This window comes from Microcaecilia unicolor, chromosome 9 (genome assembly GCF_901765095.1).
Source record: "Microcaecilia unicolor chromosome 9, aMicUni1.1, whole genome shotgun sequence".
NCBI classification, from domain to species: Eukaryota; Metazoa; Chordata; class Amphibia; order Gymnophiona; family Siphonopidae; genus Microcaecilia; species Microcaecilia unicolor.
This window is the reverse complement of record NC_044039.1, coordinates 105,345,554-105,359,404: the sequence shown is the minus strand read 5'-3', so window position 1 is coordinate 105,359,404 and position 13,851 is coordinate 105,345,554. Positions and strand designations below refer to the sequence as shown.

The 13,851-nt window shown below is 49.5% G+C and overlaps 1 protein-coding gene across 7 annotated transcripts in view; it reads right to left on the bottom strand.

Moving 5' to 3' along the window:
• The window catches only part of AP4S1 (adaptor related protein complex 4 subunit sigma 1), a 113,487-nt gene that overhangs the window by 64,571 nt on the left and 35,065 nt on the right, over window positions 1-13,851 (bottom strand). For 4 of the 7 annotated variants that reach the window (XM_030215289.1, XM_030215286.1, XM_030215290.1 and 1 more), the window contains exon 2: window positions 304-397. The gene's annotated coding sequence lies outside the window, so the exon portion shown is untranslated. Of the gene's footprint in view, window positions 1-303; window positions 398-11,077; window positions 11,123-11,557; window positions 11,644-13,851 lie in introns of all 7 variants that reach the window. The other 3 variants (XM_030215288.1, XM_030215284.1, XM_030215285.1) reach the window with 2 other exon arrangements.

The following is a 13,851-nucleotide window of genomic DNA, read 5'->3' as shown; positions in this document are numbered from 1 at the left end:
AAAGCCAGAGATCGGTTGTGGTCTGCAAAGGAAACAAACTGGGCAGACTACATAGACCTTACAGTCCATTTTCACCATTACCTATGTTTCTATGTTTATCCTTGCTGGTGAGGCTACGTTAATGTGTTAATTATTCCTAGTTAACGTAATAGTATCATGGATGCGGTTTAATGTCTATCAAGAAATAGATGATTTCCTAACAACTGTCATGTTGACTGGCTAATTTAATGATCCCCAGGTTTCTTCTCACCAGTGTTCTGCCTTTCATTTTTATTTGTTTTCAAAAGAACCAACATTACTTACCAGAGATGGAAAGTTCACTGATGTCTGATCCCAATTAAATTCTTGGAAAGTGTATTCACATGGACAGTTTCCTCTCTTTGTATACTACTTCTGGCTGCAATAAATCACAAAAACACATTTGAACAACAGATTTTGCAGCATGTTAACAGGGTAATTCTTGTTTCTAAGCAGTAGTCCAGGGGGTCCACAAACTTTTCATGTCTAGGGCCAAATAGGACATTTCAAATCAATAAGAGCCAGATGATCAGAAGCCCTGTGCTATTCCAAACAGTGCACTAAAGGGTATGATACATACCTGTAGCAGTTGTTCTCCGAGGACAGCAGGCTGATTGTTCTCACGACTGGGTGACGTCCGCGGCAGCCCCCACCAACCGGAAAGAAGCTTCGCGGGACGGTCGGCACGCAGGGCACGCCCACCGCGCATGCGCGGCCGTCTTCCCGCCCGTGCGCGACCGCTCCCGCCAGTTGAATGACTAGCAAAAGATGAAACACACAACTCCAAAGGGGAGGAGGGAGGGTAGGTGAGAACAATCAGCCTGCTGTCCTCGGAGAACAACTGCTACAGGTATGTATCATACCCTTTCTCCGAGGACAAGCAGGCTGCTTGTTCTCACGACTGGGGTATCCCTAGCTCTCAGGCTCACTCAAAACAAGAACCCAGGTCAATTGAACCTCGCAACGGCGAGGGTACAACAGAAATTGACCTACGAAGAACAGCTAACTGAGAGTGCAGCCTGACCAGAATAAATTCGGGTCCTGGAGGGTGGAGTTGGATTTACACCCCAAACAGATTCTGCAGCACCGACTGCCCGAACCGACTGTCGCGTCGGGTATCCTGCTGGAGGCAGTAATGAGATGTGAATGTGTGGACAGATGACCACGTCGCAGCCTTGCAGATCTCTTCAATAGTGGCTGACTTCAAGTGGGCCACCGACGCTGCCATGGCTCTGACACTATGAGCCGTGACATGACCCTCAAGAGTCAGCCCAGCCTGGGCGTAAGTGAAGGAAATGCAATCTGCTAGCCAATTGGAGATGGTGCGTTTCCCGACAGCGACCCCTAGCCTGTTAGGGTCGAAAGAAATAAACAATTGGGCGGACTGTCTGTTGGGCTGTGTCCGCTCCAAGTAGAAGGCCAATGCTCTCTTGCAGTCCAATGTGTGCAACTGACGTTCAGCAGGGCGGGTATGCGGCCTGGGGAAGAATGTTGGCAAGACAATTGACTGGTTAAGATGGAACTCCGACACCACCTTCGGCAGGAACTTTGGGTGGGTGCGGAGCACTACTCTGTTGTGATGAAATTTGGTATATGGAGCATGAGCTACTAGGGCTTGAAGCTCACTGACCCTACGAGCTGAAGTAACTGCCACCAAGAAAATGACCTTCCAGGTCAAGTACTTCAGATGGCAGGTATTCAGTGGCTCAAAAGGAGGTTTCATCAGCTGGGTGAGGACGACGTTGAGATCCCATGACACAGTAGGAGGCTTGATAGGGGGCTTTGACAAAAGCAAGCCTCTCATGAATCGAACGACTAAAGGCTCTCCAGAGATGGCTTTACCTTCCACACGATAATGGTAAGCACTAATCGCACTAAGGTGATTCCTTACTGAGTTGGTCTTGAGGCCAGACTCTGATAAGTGCAGAAGGTATTCAAGCAGGTTCTGTGCAGGGCAAGAACGAGGTTCTAGGGCCTTGCTCTCACACCACACGACAAACCTCCTCCACTTGAAAAAGTAACTCTTTTTAGTGGAATCCTTCCTAGAGGCAAGCAAGACCCGGGAGACACCCTCAGACAGACCCAACGCAGTGAAGTCTACGCCCTCAACATCCAGGCCGTGAGAGCCAGGGACTGAAGGTTGGGGTGCAGCAACGCTCCGTCGTTCTGCGAGAAGAGAGTCGGAAAACACTCCAATCTCCACGGTTCCTCGGAGGACAACTCCAGAAGAAGAGGGAACCAGATCTGACGGGGCCAAAAAGGCGCTATCAGAATCATGGTGCCGCGGTCTTGCTTGAGCTTCAGTAAGGTCTTCCCCACCAAAGGTATGGGAGGATAAGCATACAGGAGGCCGGTCCCCCAATGGAGGAGAAAGGCATCCGACGCTAGCCTGCCGTGTGCCTGAAGTCTGGAACAGAACAGAGGCAGCTTGTGGTTGGTCTGAGAGGCGAAAAGGTCCACCGAGGGGGTGCCCCACACTCGGAAGATCTTGCGTACCACTCTGGCATGGAGCGACCACTCGTGCGGTTGCATGACTCTGCTCAGTCTGTCGGCCAGACTGTTGTTTACGCCTGCCAGGTACGTGGCTTGGAGGAGCATGCCGAACCGACACGCCCAACGCCACATCCCGACGGCCTCCTGGCACAGGGGGCGAGATCCGGTGCCCCCCTGCTTGTTGACGTAATACATTGCAACCTGATTGTGTGTCCGAAATTGGATAATTTGGCAGGACAGCCGATCTCTGAAAGCCTTCAGTGCGTTCCAGATCGCTCGGAGCTCCAGGAGGTTGATCTGCAGACCCTTTTCCTGGAGGGACCACAGACCCTGGGTGTGAAGCCCATCGACATGGGCTCCCCACCCCAGGCGAGATGCATCCGTCGTCAGCACTTTCGTGGGTTGCGGAATTTGGAATGGACGTCCCAGGGTCAAATTGGTCCGTATGGTCCACCAGAGCAGTGAAGTGCGGCAACTGGTGGAGAGGCGGATGACATCTTCTAGATTCCCGGTGGCTTGGAACCACTGGGAAGCTAGGGTCCATTGAGCAGATCTCATGTGAAGACGAGCCATGGGAGTCACATGAACTGTGGAGGCCATATGACCCAGAAGTCTCAACATCTGCCGAGCTGTGATCTGCTGAGACGTTCTGGTCTGCGAAGCCAGGGCCAAGAGATTGGTGGCCCTCGCTTCGGGAAGGTAGGCCTGAGCCGTCTGGGAATTCAGCAGCGCTCCTATGAATTCCAGAGACTGAGTTGGCTGGAGATGGGACTTTGGGTAATTTATCACAAACCCCAGCAGCTCCAGAAGTTGAATAGTGCACTGCATGGACCGGAGGGCTCCTGCCTCCGAGGTGTTCTTGACCAGCCAATCGTCGAGGTATGGGAACACGTGCACTCCCAGCTTGCGTAGGTAGGCCGCTACCACCACGAGGCATTTGGTAAACACTCGTGGGGCAGAGGTGAGCCCAAATGGCAGCACACAATACTGAAAGTGGCGTGCGCCCAGGCGGAATCTGAGATACTGTCTGTGAGCTGGCAGTATCGGTATGTGAGTATATGCGTCCTTTAAATCCAGGGAACATAGCCAATCGTTTTTCTGAATCATTGGCAGAAGGGTGCCCAAGGAAAGCATCCTGAACTTTTCTTTGACCAGGAATTTGTTCAGGCCTCTCAGGTCTAGGATGGGACGCATCCCCCCTGTTTTCTTTTCCACAAGGAAGTACCTGGAATAGAATCCCTGCCCTTCCTGCCCGGGTGGTACGGGCTCGACCGCATTGGCGCTGAGAAGGGCGGAGAGTTCCTCTGCAAGTACCTGCTTGTGATGGGAGCTGAAAGACTGAGCTCCCGGAGGACAATTTGGAGGCAGGGAGGCCAAATTCAGGGCGTATCCGCACCGCACTATTTGGAGAACCCACTGGTCGGAGGTTATGAGAGGCCACCTTTGGTGAAAAAATTTTAACCTCCCTCCGACCGGCAGATCGTCCGGTACGGACACTTGTAGGGCGGCTATGTTCCCGTGGATCCAGTCAAAAGCCCGTCCCCGGCTTTTGCTGTGGAGGCGCAGGGGGCTGCTTAGGCGCACGCTGTTGACGAGAACGAGCGCGCTGGGGCTGTCCCTGTGCCTGACGAGGCCTTCGGGCCGGCTGGTTGTACCTACGCTTTGCAAAAGAATAGGGTGCAGCCTGCCGTGCCCCGGAAAAACGCCCACCCGTGGGGGCGGATGCTGAAGGCGCCCGGTGGGAGAGCTTGTCGAGAGCGGTTTCCCGCTGATGCAGTTGGTCCACCATCTGCTCGACCTTCTCACCGAAAATGTTATCCCCCCGGCAAGGGACGTCGGCCAGTCTCTGCTGGGTGCGGTTGTCCAGGTCAGAGGCGCGCAGCCATGAGAGCCTGCGCATCACTATACCTTGGGCCGCAGCACGAGATGCCACGTCACAGGTGTCAAAAATACCCCTGGACAGGAACTTTCTGCATGCCTTCAGCTGCCTGACCACCTCCTGATAAGGCCTGGACTGCTCCGGCGGGAGCTTCTCGACCAGGTCCGCCAGCTGTTGCACATTGGTCCGCATGTGGATGCTCATATAGAGCAGGTATGACTGAATGCGGGTCACGAGCATGGAGGATTGGTAGGCCTTCCTCCCAAACGAGTCCAGAGTGCGAGACTCCCGCCCCGGGGGCGCCGAGGCGGTATCCCTCGAACTCCGTGCCCTCTTGAGAGCAGAATCCACGACCGCTGAGTCATGGGGCAATTGGGGCCGCATGAGCTCTGGGTCGGAGTGGATCCTGTACTGGGACTCTGCTTTCTTGGGAATGGTGGGGTTAGTTAATGGTCGCACCCAGTTCCGAAGCAGTGTCTCCTTCAGGACATTGTGCAGCGGCACCGTGGAGGACTCTCTAGGTGGTGATGGATAGTCGAGGACCTCGAGCATCTCGGCCCTCGGCTCTTCCACAGAGACCACGGGGAAGGGAATGCTGATAGACATATCCCGCACAAAAGAGGCAAAGGAGAGACTCTCAGGAGGTGAGAGCTTCCTCTCCGGTGAAGGCGTGGGGTCCGAGGGAAGGCCCGTAGACTCCTCTGAGGAGAAATATCTAGGGTCCTCCTCTTCCCCCCACGAGTCCTCATCCTCGGTATCGGACATTAGCTCATGTAGCTGAGTCCTGTACCGGGCCCGGCTCGACGTCGAGGCACCGAGGTCTCGGTGTCGTCGAGCGGTGGACTCCCGCGCCGGCGGGGACGGAGCTCCCTCCATCGACGTCGACGGGGACTCCACCTGCGTGGCAGTCGAGACCGGCACCGCAAGCGGCGGCGGTGTCGACAGCCCCGGCGCCGGGCTAGAGCTCGCCGGCGCCACAGTCATCGGCGCCGAGGGCGCAAGCACCCCCGGCGCCGGCACAGCCTGGCGCATCAGCCCTTCCAGGATCCCCGGAAGGATGGCTCTGAGGCACTCGTCCAGGCCCGCTGCCGGGAAAGGCGGTGGGGCCGGTAAGGGTGTCGGTGCCGGAAGCTGCTGGGAGCCAGGAGACGGCACCGAGGTGCCGGAACCCCGACGCGTCGGTACCTCCACAACCGACGGAGACCTCTCCTCTCGACGATGACGCTTCGGCGTCGACTCCTCTTCGGGATGCACCGAGGGCGTCCGGTGACGACGCTTCTTATCCTTTTTTCGATGCACGTCACCGGCGCCGGAGGGCATGGAGGAGGAGGAGGTCGATCCCCCTCGGTCTCGAGGCACCGGGTCAGACAGGGTTCGGTCCCGTGGCTCACGAGCTGAGGGAGTGACCGGGGCCGACTGCCCACGCGGCCTCTCAACCCCACTCTCACCGGCGGACCGGCGGGCCAACGGGACCTGTTCTCCTGGGGGTCGCTGCCATCGGTGCCGATGTCTCGGGCATCGATACCGGTACCGAAGAACCGGCCTTCGATACCGATGCCGTCGAGGTCGACGTCGAGGGGCCGGCGCAAGTTCCAAAAAGACGGTCCCGCAGAACTTGCCTCGCAACCTGAGTCCGTTTCCGGAGACCGAGACACAAAGCACACGACTTGAGATTGTGCTCCGGCCCGAGGCACTGGAGGCACCAAGTGTGGGTGTCGGTCTGCGAGATCGGCCGGCCGCAGCGACCACACTTTTTAAATCCACTCGGGACCTTCGAGGACATCGACGGAAAAATCGCGTCGGCGAAGTCAAAGTCGTCAATGGTGGCTAAAATCACACCACGAAAAGATAAACGACCGAGCGACCACTAGGCCGCAACGTGGCGTCCCCGCTGGAAGCGAGGGAAAAGGGGAGCGCGTGCTCCACACGCGGAGATTTTTTTTTTTTTTTTTTTAACAAACAAGAAAAAGGAAAACCGAACGGTAATCCGAAGCGAAGCGACGATCCGCGTAAACGCGGTCGAAAAATCCGGCGGCTGAAACAGAGAGAGTGGCAGAAGCACAACTCTCTCCAGTCGCGGAAAAAAAGGAACTGGCGGGAGCGGTCGCGCACGGGCGGGAAGACGGCCGCGCATGCGCGGTGGGCGTGCCCTGCGTGCCGACCGTCCCGCGAAGCTTCTTTCCGGTTGGTGGGGGCTGCCGCGGACGTCACCCAGTCGTGAGAACAAGCAGCCTGCTTGTCCTCGGAGAAAAATAGCGCCGGAACAGCTCGGCGCTATACTGCCCCTATAATCAGAGCTAATAGCATGCAAATATAGGCACGCTATATTTCCCTGATCATAGGGAAAAGGTGTGGGAGAATTGTGCCTGAGCGCTCACTCTAGTTTGATAGGTCCAGGCTGTCAAAAGCCCGGGCCTATTAAATGAGATGGAGATCCATGGGACCCCAGACCTCCACCGGCCACCAACCCAAGCCCCCCCCCCCAGACAGCGAAATGGGGACTGGAGGTCCGGTGGACCTTCAGTCCCTGACTCCCCCAACACAAGGGCCCAGGGGGCTGGAGATCTGGTGAATCTCCAGCCCCACCCTAACCCCCCTAACACTCAAAAAAGATCCTTGGTGGCCCAAATGGGCTGCCACCCCAACCCCATCTTCCCTGGTTGTCTAGCGGAGCCCTCCCCCTCCCCCATACCTCTCCAATGGAGGAGGGAGTAGCACACTCCCTCCTCATCCAGCTCTGCCTTCAAAATGGCTGAATGATGCACTGGGTAGGGCTTCACTACCATATAAGGGTGTTTCTCCCTTATATAGTAGGGAAGCTTTGCCCAGCGCATCCTAGGATGCACTGGGCAGGGCGCTGCCATTTTGAAGGCAGTGCTGGATGAGGAGGGAGTGTGCTACTCCCTCTTCCATTAGAGAGGTGGAGGGAGGGCTCATGCAAATGAGATACTCAGAAAGTCTACATGCAGCCCAGTAGAGACAGCATCTAGCATATATGCAGAATGGTCTCACAGTAAGCATCGATGTTCTGCACATACCCACACTACAAGGGCACAGTGACCTCTAGCCCCCCCCCCCCAACACCAAAAAAAACAGACTCTGGTGACCAGTGGGCAACCCTATCCCAACCCCTCTCCTGCCCTGGTAGCCTAGTGCCCTCCAAACCCCCTGTATCTTGAGAAGGGAGAAGGGAATAGCATTCCTTTCTCCTGGGGTGCTGCCTTCAAAATGGTGGCACCCGCTCTGCCCGGTGCATCCTGGGATGCACTGGGCAGGGCTTCAATACTAACTGAGGGAGTTTGGTATTCAAGCCCCACCCAGTGCATCCCAGGATGCACCGGGCAAGGCACTGCCATTTTGAAGGCAGTGCCCTAGGAGAAGGGAGTGCTACTTCCTCCTTCCTTCTCAAGGTACGGGAGGGGGATTTTGGGGGGGCACTAGGTGACAAGGGTGGATGGGGGTAGGGTTGTGAACTATGCCATCAGGGACTAGTGGTGTCGGGGAGGTTGGGGGAGCTAGAGGTGCATTGAACTCTAGCCCCCCCCCCCCATGCCCTTGGGTGGGTGGGGGGGGGGGATCAGGGGTCCACCTGACCTCCAGTCCCCGTGTACGGGAGATTGGGAGGGAGAGAGAAGGCCACTAGAGAAACTTTCCCACGAAGGGGCGGTTAGGTCCACCGGACGTCCAGCCCCTTGCATGTGAGGGGGGGCCTCCTGTTTGACAGGTCCAGGCTTTTAATGATGGCCCGGACCTGCAAACAACTTCTGAGGGAGGATTGTGCCTTGTGCCTTTGGCGCATGCCCAGGCACAATCCTCTCACAGCAGTCCCCCGATGATCAAAACAAAAGTGTGCCTAAATTTGCACGCTATTAGTTTTGAGCATGAGGGCTTTAATCCCCTGCACTGTTCCAGCGCTAATTTTCCAGCGCTGTTTAGAACAGCATGGGAGGTTTGATCATCAGGGCTTTAGTGCTGATACTTTTAATCATGCTACTCCTGCTGTCATATAGGGTGAGATAATCAAAGCAAACTAGGCTTGCAACGTTTCATTTAGACCGGTTTTGGTCAGTTTAACGCGCATATTATTGTGTGCCTAATGCACAAAGGGCCTAGGCACTGCTTTTACTGCTCGTGGAAAGCAGTGAACAAAAACGCTATGCAAATCTATGAAAACAAGCTCATTTGTATTAAAACGAGTATTCCATGTGAAGCACAGACGTTTCCGAGCAATGCACGGAAAGGATAAGCAAAATAGCAAAAATTTAAAAAAATGCAAAATTGATCAAAGAGGAAACAAAAGGGAGAACATTTTAGGAAAGAAGTACAATTCTGAAAACAATATTATTTTACATAAACAAAGGAAGGAAAAACCAAAAGGATAGGGTAAATAAGCCTACAGGCTGAGGCAGTGACTTTTGCCCTAAGTTATTAATTGATAATAACAGAGCAAGAAAATGAATCAGCGGTTACCAGAATCAGGAAAAGCAAGGGAATAGTAACAAGCCTTTAATTGGGATTTAATGTTCTTGAAGGAACTTTCCAAATCTAAGATAAATAGGAAGATCATTCCAAAGGGTGGGTGTGACACACTGAAGCAGACTGATCTGCTTAACACTTTTCATTCATCACATGCAAGCTTCCATTCCTATTTTGCTTCATTTTCACAGTCTTCCTTTAATATAGACTAGACAATCAATTTTTCAAAGGGAAAAACAATTTTTATTTCCACTCCTCTCCACCACTCCTGGGGTTTAATTCCCAGGTGGGAACCGCTTGGATCTCTCTTAGCATCTTACATAAGTACATAAGTATTACCACAGTGGGACAGACCAAAGGTCCATCAAGCCCAGCATTCTGTTTCCAACAGTGGCCAATCCAGGTCACAAATACCTGGAAAGATCCCAAAAAGGTTCGATACATTTTATGCTGCTTATCCCAGAAATAAAAAGTGGAATTTCCCCAAGTCAATGTAATAATGGTCTATGAACTTTTCCTTTAGGAAGCCATCCAGACCTTTTTAAAACATTGCTAGGCTAACCGCCTTTACCACATTCTCTGGCAACGAATTCCAGAGTTTAATTACATGTTGAGTGGAGAAACATTTTCTCCGATTCATATTAAATTTACTACTTTGTAGCTTCATCGCATGCCCCCTAGTCCTGGTATTTTTTGAAAGAGTAAACAAACCATTCACGTCTACCCATTTCACTCCTCTAATTCTTATATAGACCTCTATCGTATCTTCCCTCAGTCGTCTTTTCTCCAAGCTGAAAAGCCCTAGCTGCTTCAGCCTTTCGTCATAGGAAAATCGTCCCATCCCCATTATCATTTCCAACGCCCTTCTCTGTACCTTTTCTAATTCCACTATATCTTTTTTGAGATGCGGTGACCAGAATTGAACACAATATTCGAGGTGTGGTCGCACCATGGAGCGATACAAGGGCATTATAATGTCCTCACTTTTGTTTTCCATTCCTTTCCTAATAATACCTAACATTCTATTTGCTTTCTTAGCCGCCGCCACCGCCACACACTGAGGGTTTCAACGTATTATCAACAACGACGCCGAGATCCCTTTCTTGGTCGGTGACTCCTAATGTGGAACCTTGCGTTACGTAGCTATAGTTCAGGTTCCTCTTTCTCACATGCATCACTTTGCACTTGCTCACATTAAACACCATCTGCCATTTAGACACCCAGTCTCCCAGACTTGTGAGGTCCTCTTGTAATTTTTCACAATCCTCTTGCGATTTAACAATTTTGAATAACTTTGTGTCATTGGTAAATTTAATTACCTCACTAGTTACTCCCATCCCTAGATCACTCCACTATCTACCTTTCTCCATTGAGAATACTGACCATTTAACCCTACTCTCTGTTTTCTATCCTTTAACCAGGTTTTTAATCCATAGGGTTGGGTGTCCTTATGAAACAGGACAGCATCTCTGGTGCCTCATTTGGCTAGACCTTCCGCCGGAAAACCAGAAAATTACAGTGTAGATGAAACAGGATAAAAGAAATACATATTCAACCACAGACTTGTATCACAATGCAAAAATAAAGTGAGAATGGCAAGCACGACTGGGTGGTGCACAGAGCTCTACAATCAATTCCACTCCAAGTTAAACCTACGTGTGTGCTTGTATGCACTGGTGTAAAATGTAGCCTGGAGAAGCTGGGCCTTTTAAAAACTAACCTGTATGATCACTGAACTAAAGACACTACACTGATATGAACACTGAACTAAAGGTGCTACAGAACAAGGGTTCTGAAATGGTGTAGCAGATAACTGAAATCTTCATACGATGTGGCACAATATTTAGGACAAAAAAGGCTATAATACATACCAGTAAAAAAATTTTTTTAACACACAGGTACCTTCTTAAGTTTGTGTGCTGCACAACATATTTTGTGTTGATCCTTTAAACAGAGTGATGACAGAAGGAAAAGGAATGTGCTGAAAAAAGAGCTACAGAAGAAACATATACACATTTAGACATACACTGAAACAGCAAGGGTGGAATTCAGAGCACACGTAGTTTTGTTTGCACGCAACAAAGAATTGTGATCAAAACAAAGAATCAAAAGGACAACAAAACACATAACCTGACACAAATGACAGAGAGAAGCAGTAAAAAAGCACACATGAGCTCAGTGTATGATGTACACAAATAAAACTTGCCATACCTGTGCACCAGAGACACAGACTGCAATTGAATTCACATCTTCTCTCTCAAGAAAACAAGAAACTTACATAAGAACATACTCCAGTGAGATCACAGGTGACCCTCCAAAGCTACCTACTAGGCCTATTACGCCCCTCAAAGGCTATATAACTAATCTTGTTAAACTGTCATCTGGAAATTGCGATTCCAACTCAAGAAATTACTTGATCCTTCATTATCTGTTGGATTAAAAAAGCTATATGTAAATCTACTCTATCAAAACTATTTTCTTATCAATCCACCAGCCATTCTCTCCCTGAACAGATAGGATTAACAACTAATTATCTGATGTTTCAAAGATTACTAAAAGACATTTCTGTTTCAGAAGTTTTTTAATTGTTAGGTGGCATTTGAATAATTTGTAACCATCCTGGATTTTACTAGTGTCTTTTGATATTGTAAACTGTGCTGAACCCATGAGGCTATTGTGGTAAATAAGTACCCAATGTAATGTAATGTAACTGTGACATCAGTGAATCCACAAATTCCCCCTCCTGGTATCAATGAAGGTTGATGGTCCCTGGCATTCTGTAATAAACAAAACAAAAAAAAAAAAAGGAGAGAGAAAACACTATTTAGCTGACTACTTGCAAAGTGTGGGCAACGCATAATGTTCAGGAAACCAAGAAAGGGGCACCACGAGATGACTATAGGTATGGCAAAAAATACACACCAGACAATGCATTGGCTCCCTATCTATAAGCCCTCTGGAAGCCAACAGCAGCCCAGCTTGTCCCAATAAGGGAGTAACCATCATGGGGAGATGGGGCGCTAATAGCATCCTTTGCCCTAGGCACTGTTTTGCTCAGCAGTGTTCTTGTCATTTAGCACCCACTCCAGCAAAGATCAGTGTATTTCTACTATTACTGCACACTCTCTCTCTCTCAGCACACATTGGACGCATTAAAAAAAAATGTGTGTGTGTATGTATGTATGTATGTATGTATATATATATACACACACACACACACATACATATATATATATTTGGATTGTGCTCACACCTTTTTCAGTAGTAGATCAAGGTGAGTTACATTCAGGTACACTGTATTTTATCTAAAACTCAGGGCAGAAAGATAATACAGCATTGCTTCCCTGTGTCTCAGGGTCTGCCTGATGTCTGTCAGTGAATGAGTGTCTATGTCAGGGCTGTGGAGGGAGGGGATGTGTGTGGAATGGCTGTAGGTAGGAGGAGGTGTGTGGATGTGTGTCCTTCTCTTTGTCCCTCTCTGGGTTTATTGTCTCTTACCAGAATTGGCAAGTTGACCCTCCAGCACATATTCCTGAAATACCAATAGAGGAGTAGGAAGGCCAGCTGCAGGAAAAGGATCCCGTTCAGCAGGCTGCTCACTGTCTCACCATCTCTCTCACCAGTCAAGCAATGAGCCTGCATTTTTACACTCCACAGGAATAGGGCAGCAGATATTTAAAGAGGCCATACCTGTCGTAGCTAACTTTCCACAGCTAATTCCCAACTTCTTACGCTGTCATATTTTGAATGTAGCTTGCCATGCCCTACCAATGAACATATAGGAACTAAATCCAAATAAATAAATACAATGTAACAACCGCTTTTATAAAAGAGGCAGAAACAAGGATCTTTCATTTCAGTTACAGCCATCTAAGCTTCAGGGGTTTATTCTTTCCATTCCAAAGAGTACAACTAATGTTCTTCAACATGAAAGTCTTTACAAATTTGCACTTCGGTTATACTTTTCCCCACATCGTGCTTCTCGAGCTGGATTGGACATGACTGGACATTGTCTGAAATGTGACCTTCTTGATGCTACATTAGGTCATATATTTTGGTCTTGCTTTGCAGTGCAACAGTTTTGGAGTGATCTTCTGGATGGATTTCACAGATTATGGACTTTAAATGTTCAATGTCTGCCTGCATTGTTGTTTGATGAGTAGGTATTTAATGGGCCAGTACAAAAGGGATGTAGAGAGTATCTGCGTCTGGTAATTCTTATGGCCCTCAAAACCATACTATTTTGTTGGTTGTCTCCTGAGTCGATCTCTCGCCAATGCTGGCGCTCCTACATGATTTATCAGATGAGAATGGATAGACTCTGGGTACATGATTTTTCAGATGCACTAGGAAAACGTTTTCGTCAAGTTTGGGAGCCCTTTTTGCAGACCCTTACTTCCCAGGCCAGAAGTTGGTTGCTTCATTTTTTACTTAATCTTCTCCCTTTTTTTTTCCTCTCTGTCGTGTATTTGCTCATCAAACAACTTATTATTATTTGTCACTTTCAGGACCATATTTGAGGGAGGAGAGGAAGACCGATGGGGTAGTGTTCGGGTGGGTTAGTTATGGTGTTTGGTTTAAACAAGACGTTTGAAGCAACATAATGATGGCTTTCACACTGTTCTTGGTTTTGTAATGACGTATGTCACTAGTTTTGGTTGACATAATAAATATGATTTAAACATAAAGAGGCAGAGTGAGTGGCAGTGGTTATTTATTTATTTATTAGGATTTATCTACCGCCTTTTTGAACTAATTCACTCAAGGCAGTATACAGTACGAATAAATCAAACATAAGCAATAGACAATTACAGCAGTAAAAATATCCAAATAACAATACAAAGTATGGCATGGTCTACTTCTTACAATCGACTACACAAAGACTCCAGTATTTTTTCTTTATCACAAAAACATTTTATTATATTGCAATGCCTGCTGACCTCACTAGCACTGCTGCCTATTATTAAAACCTCACACATTCACTC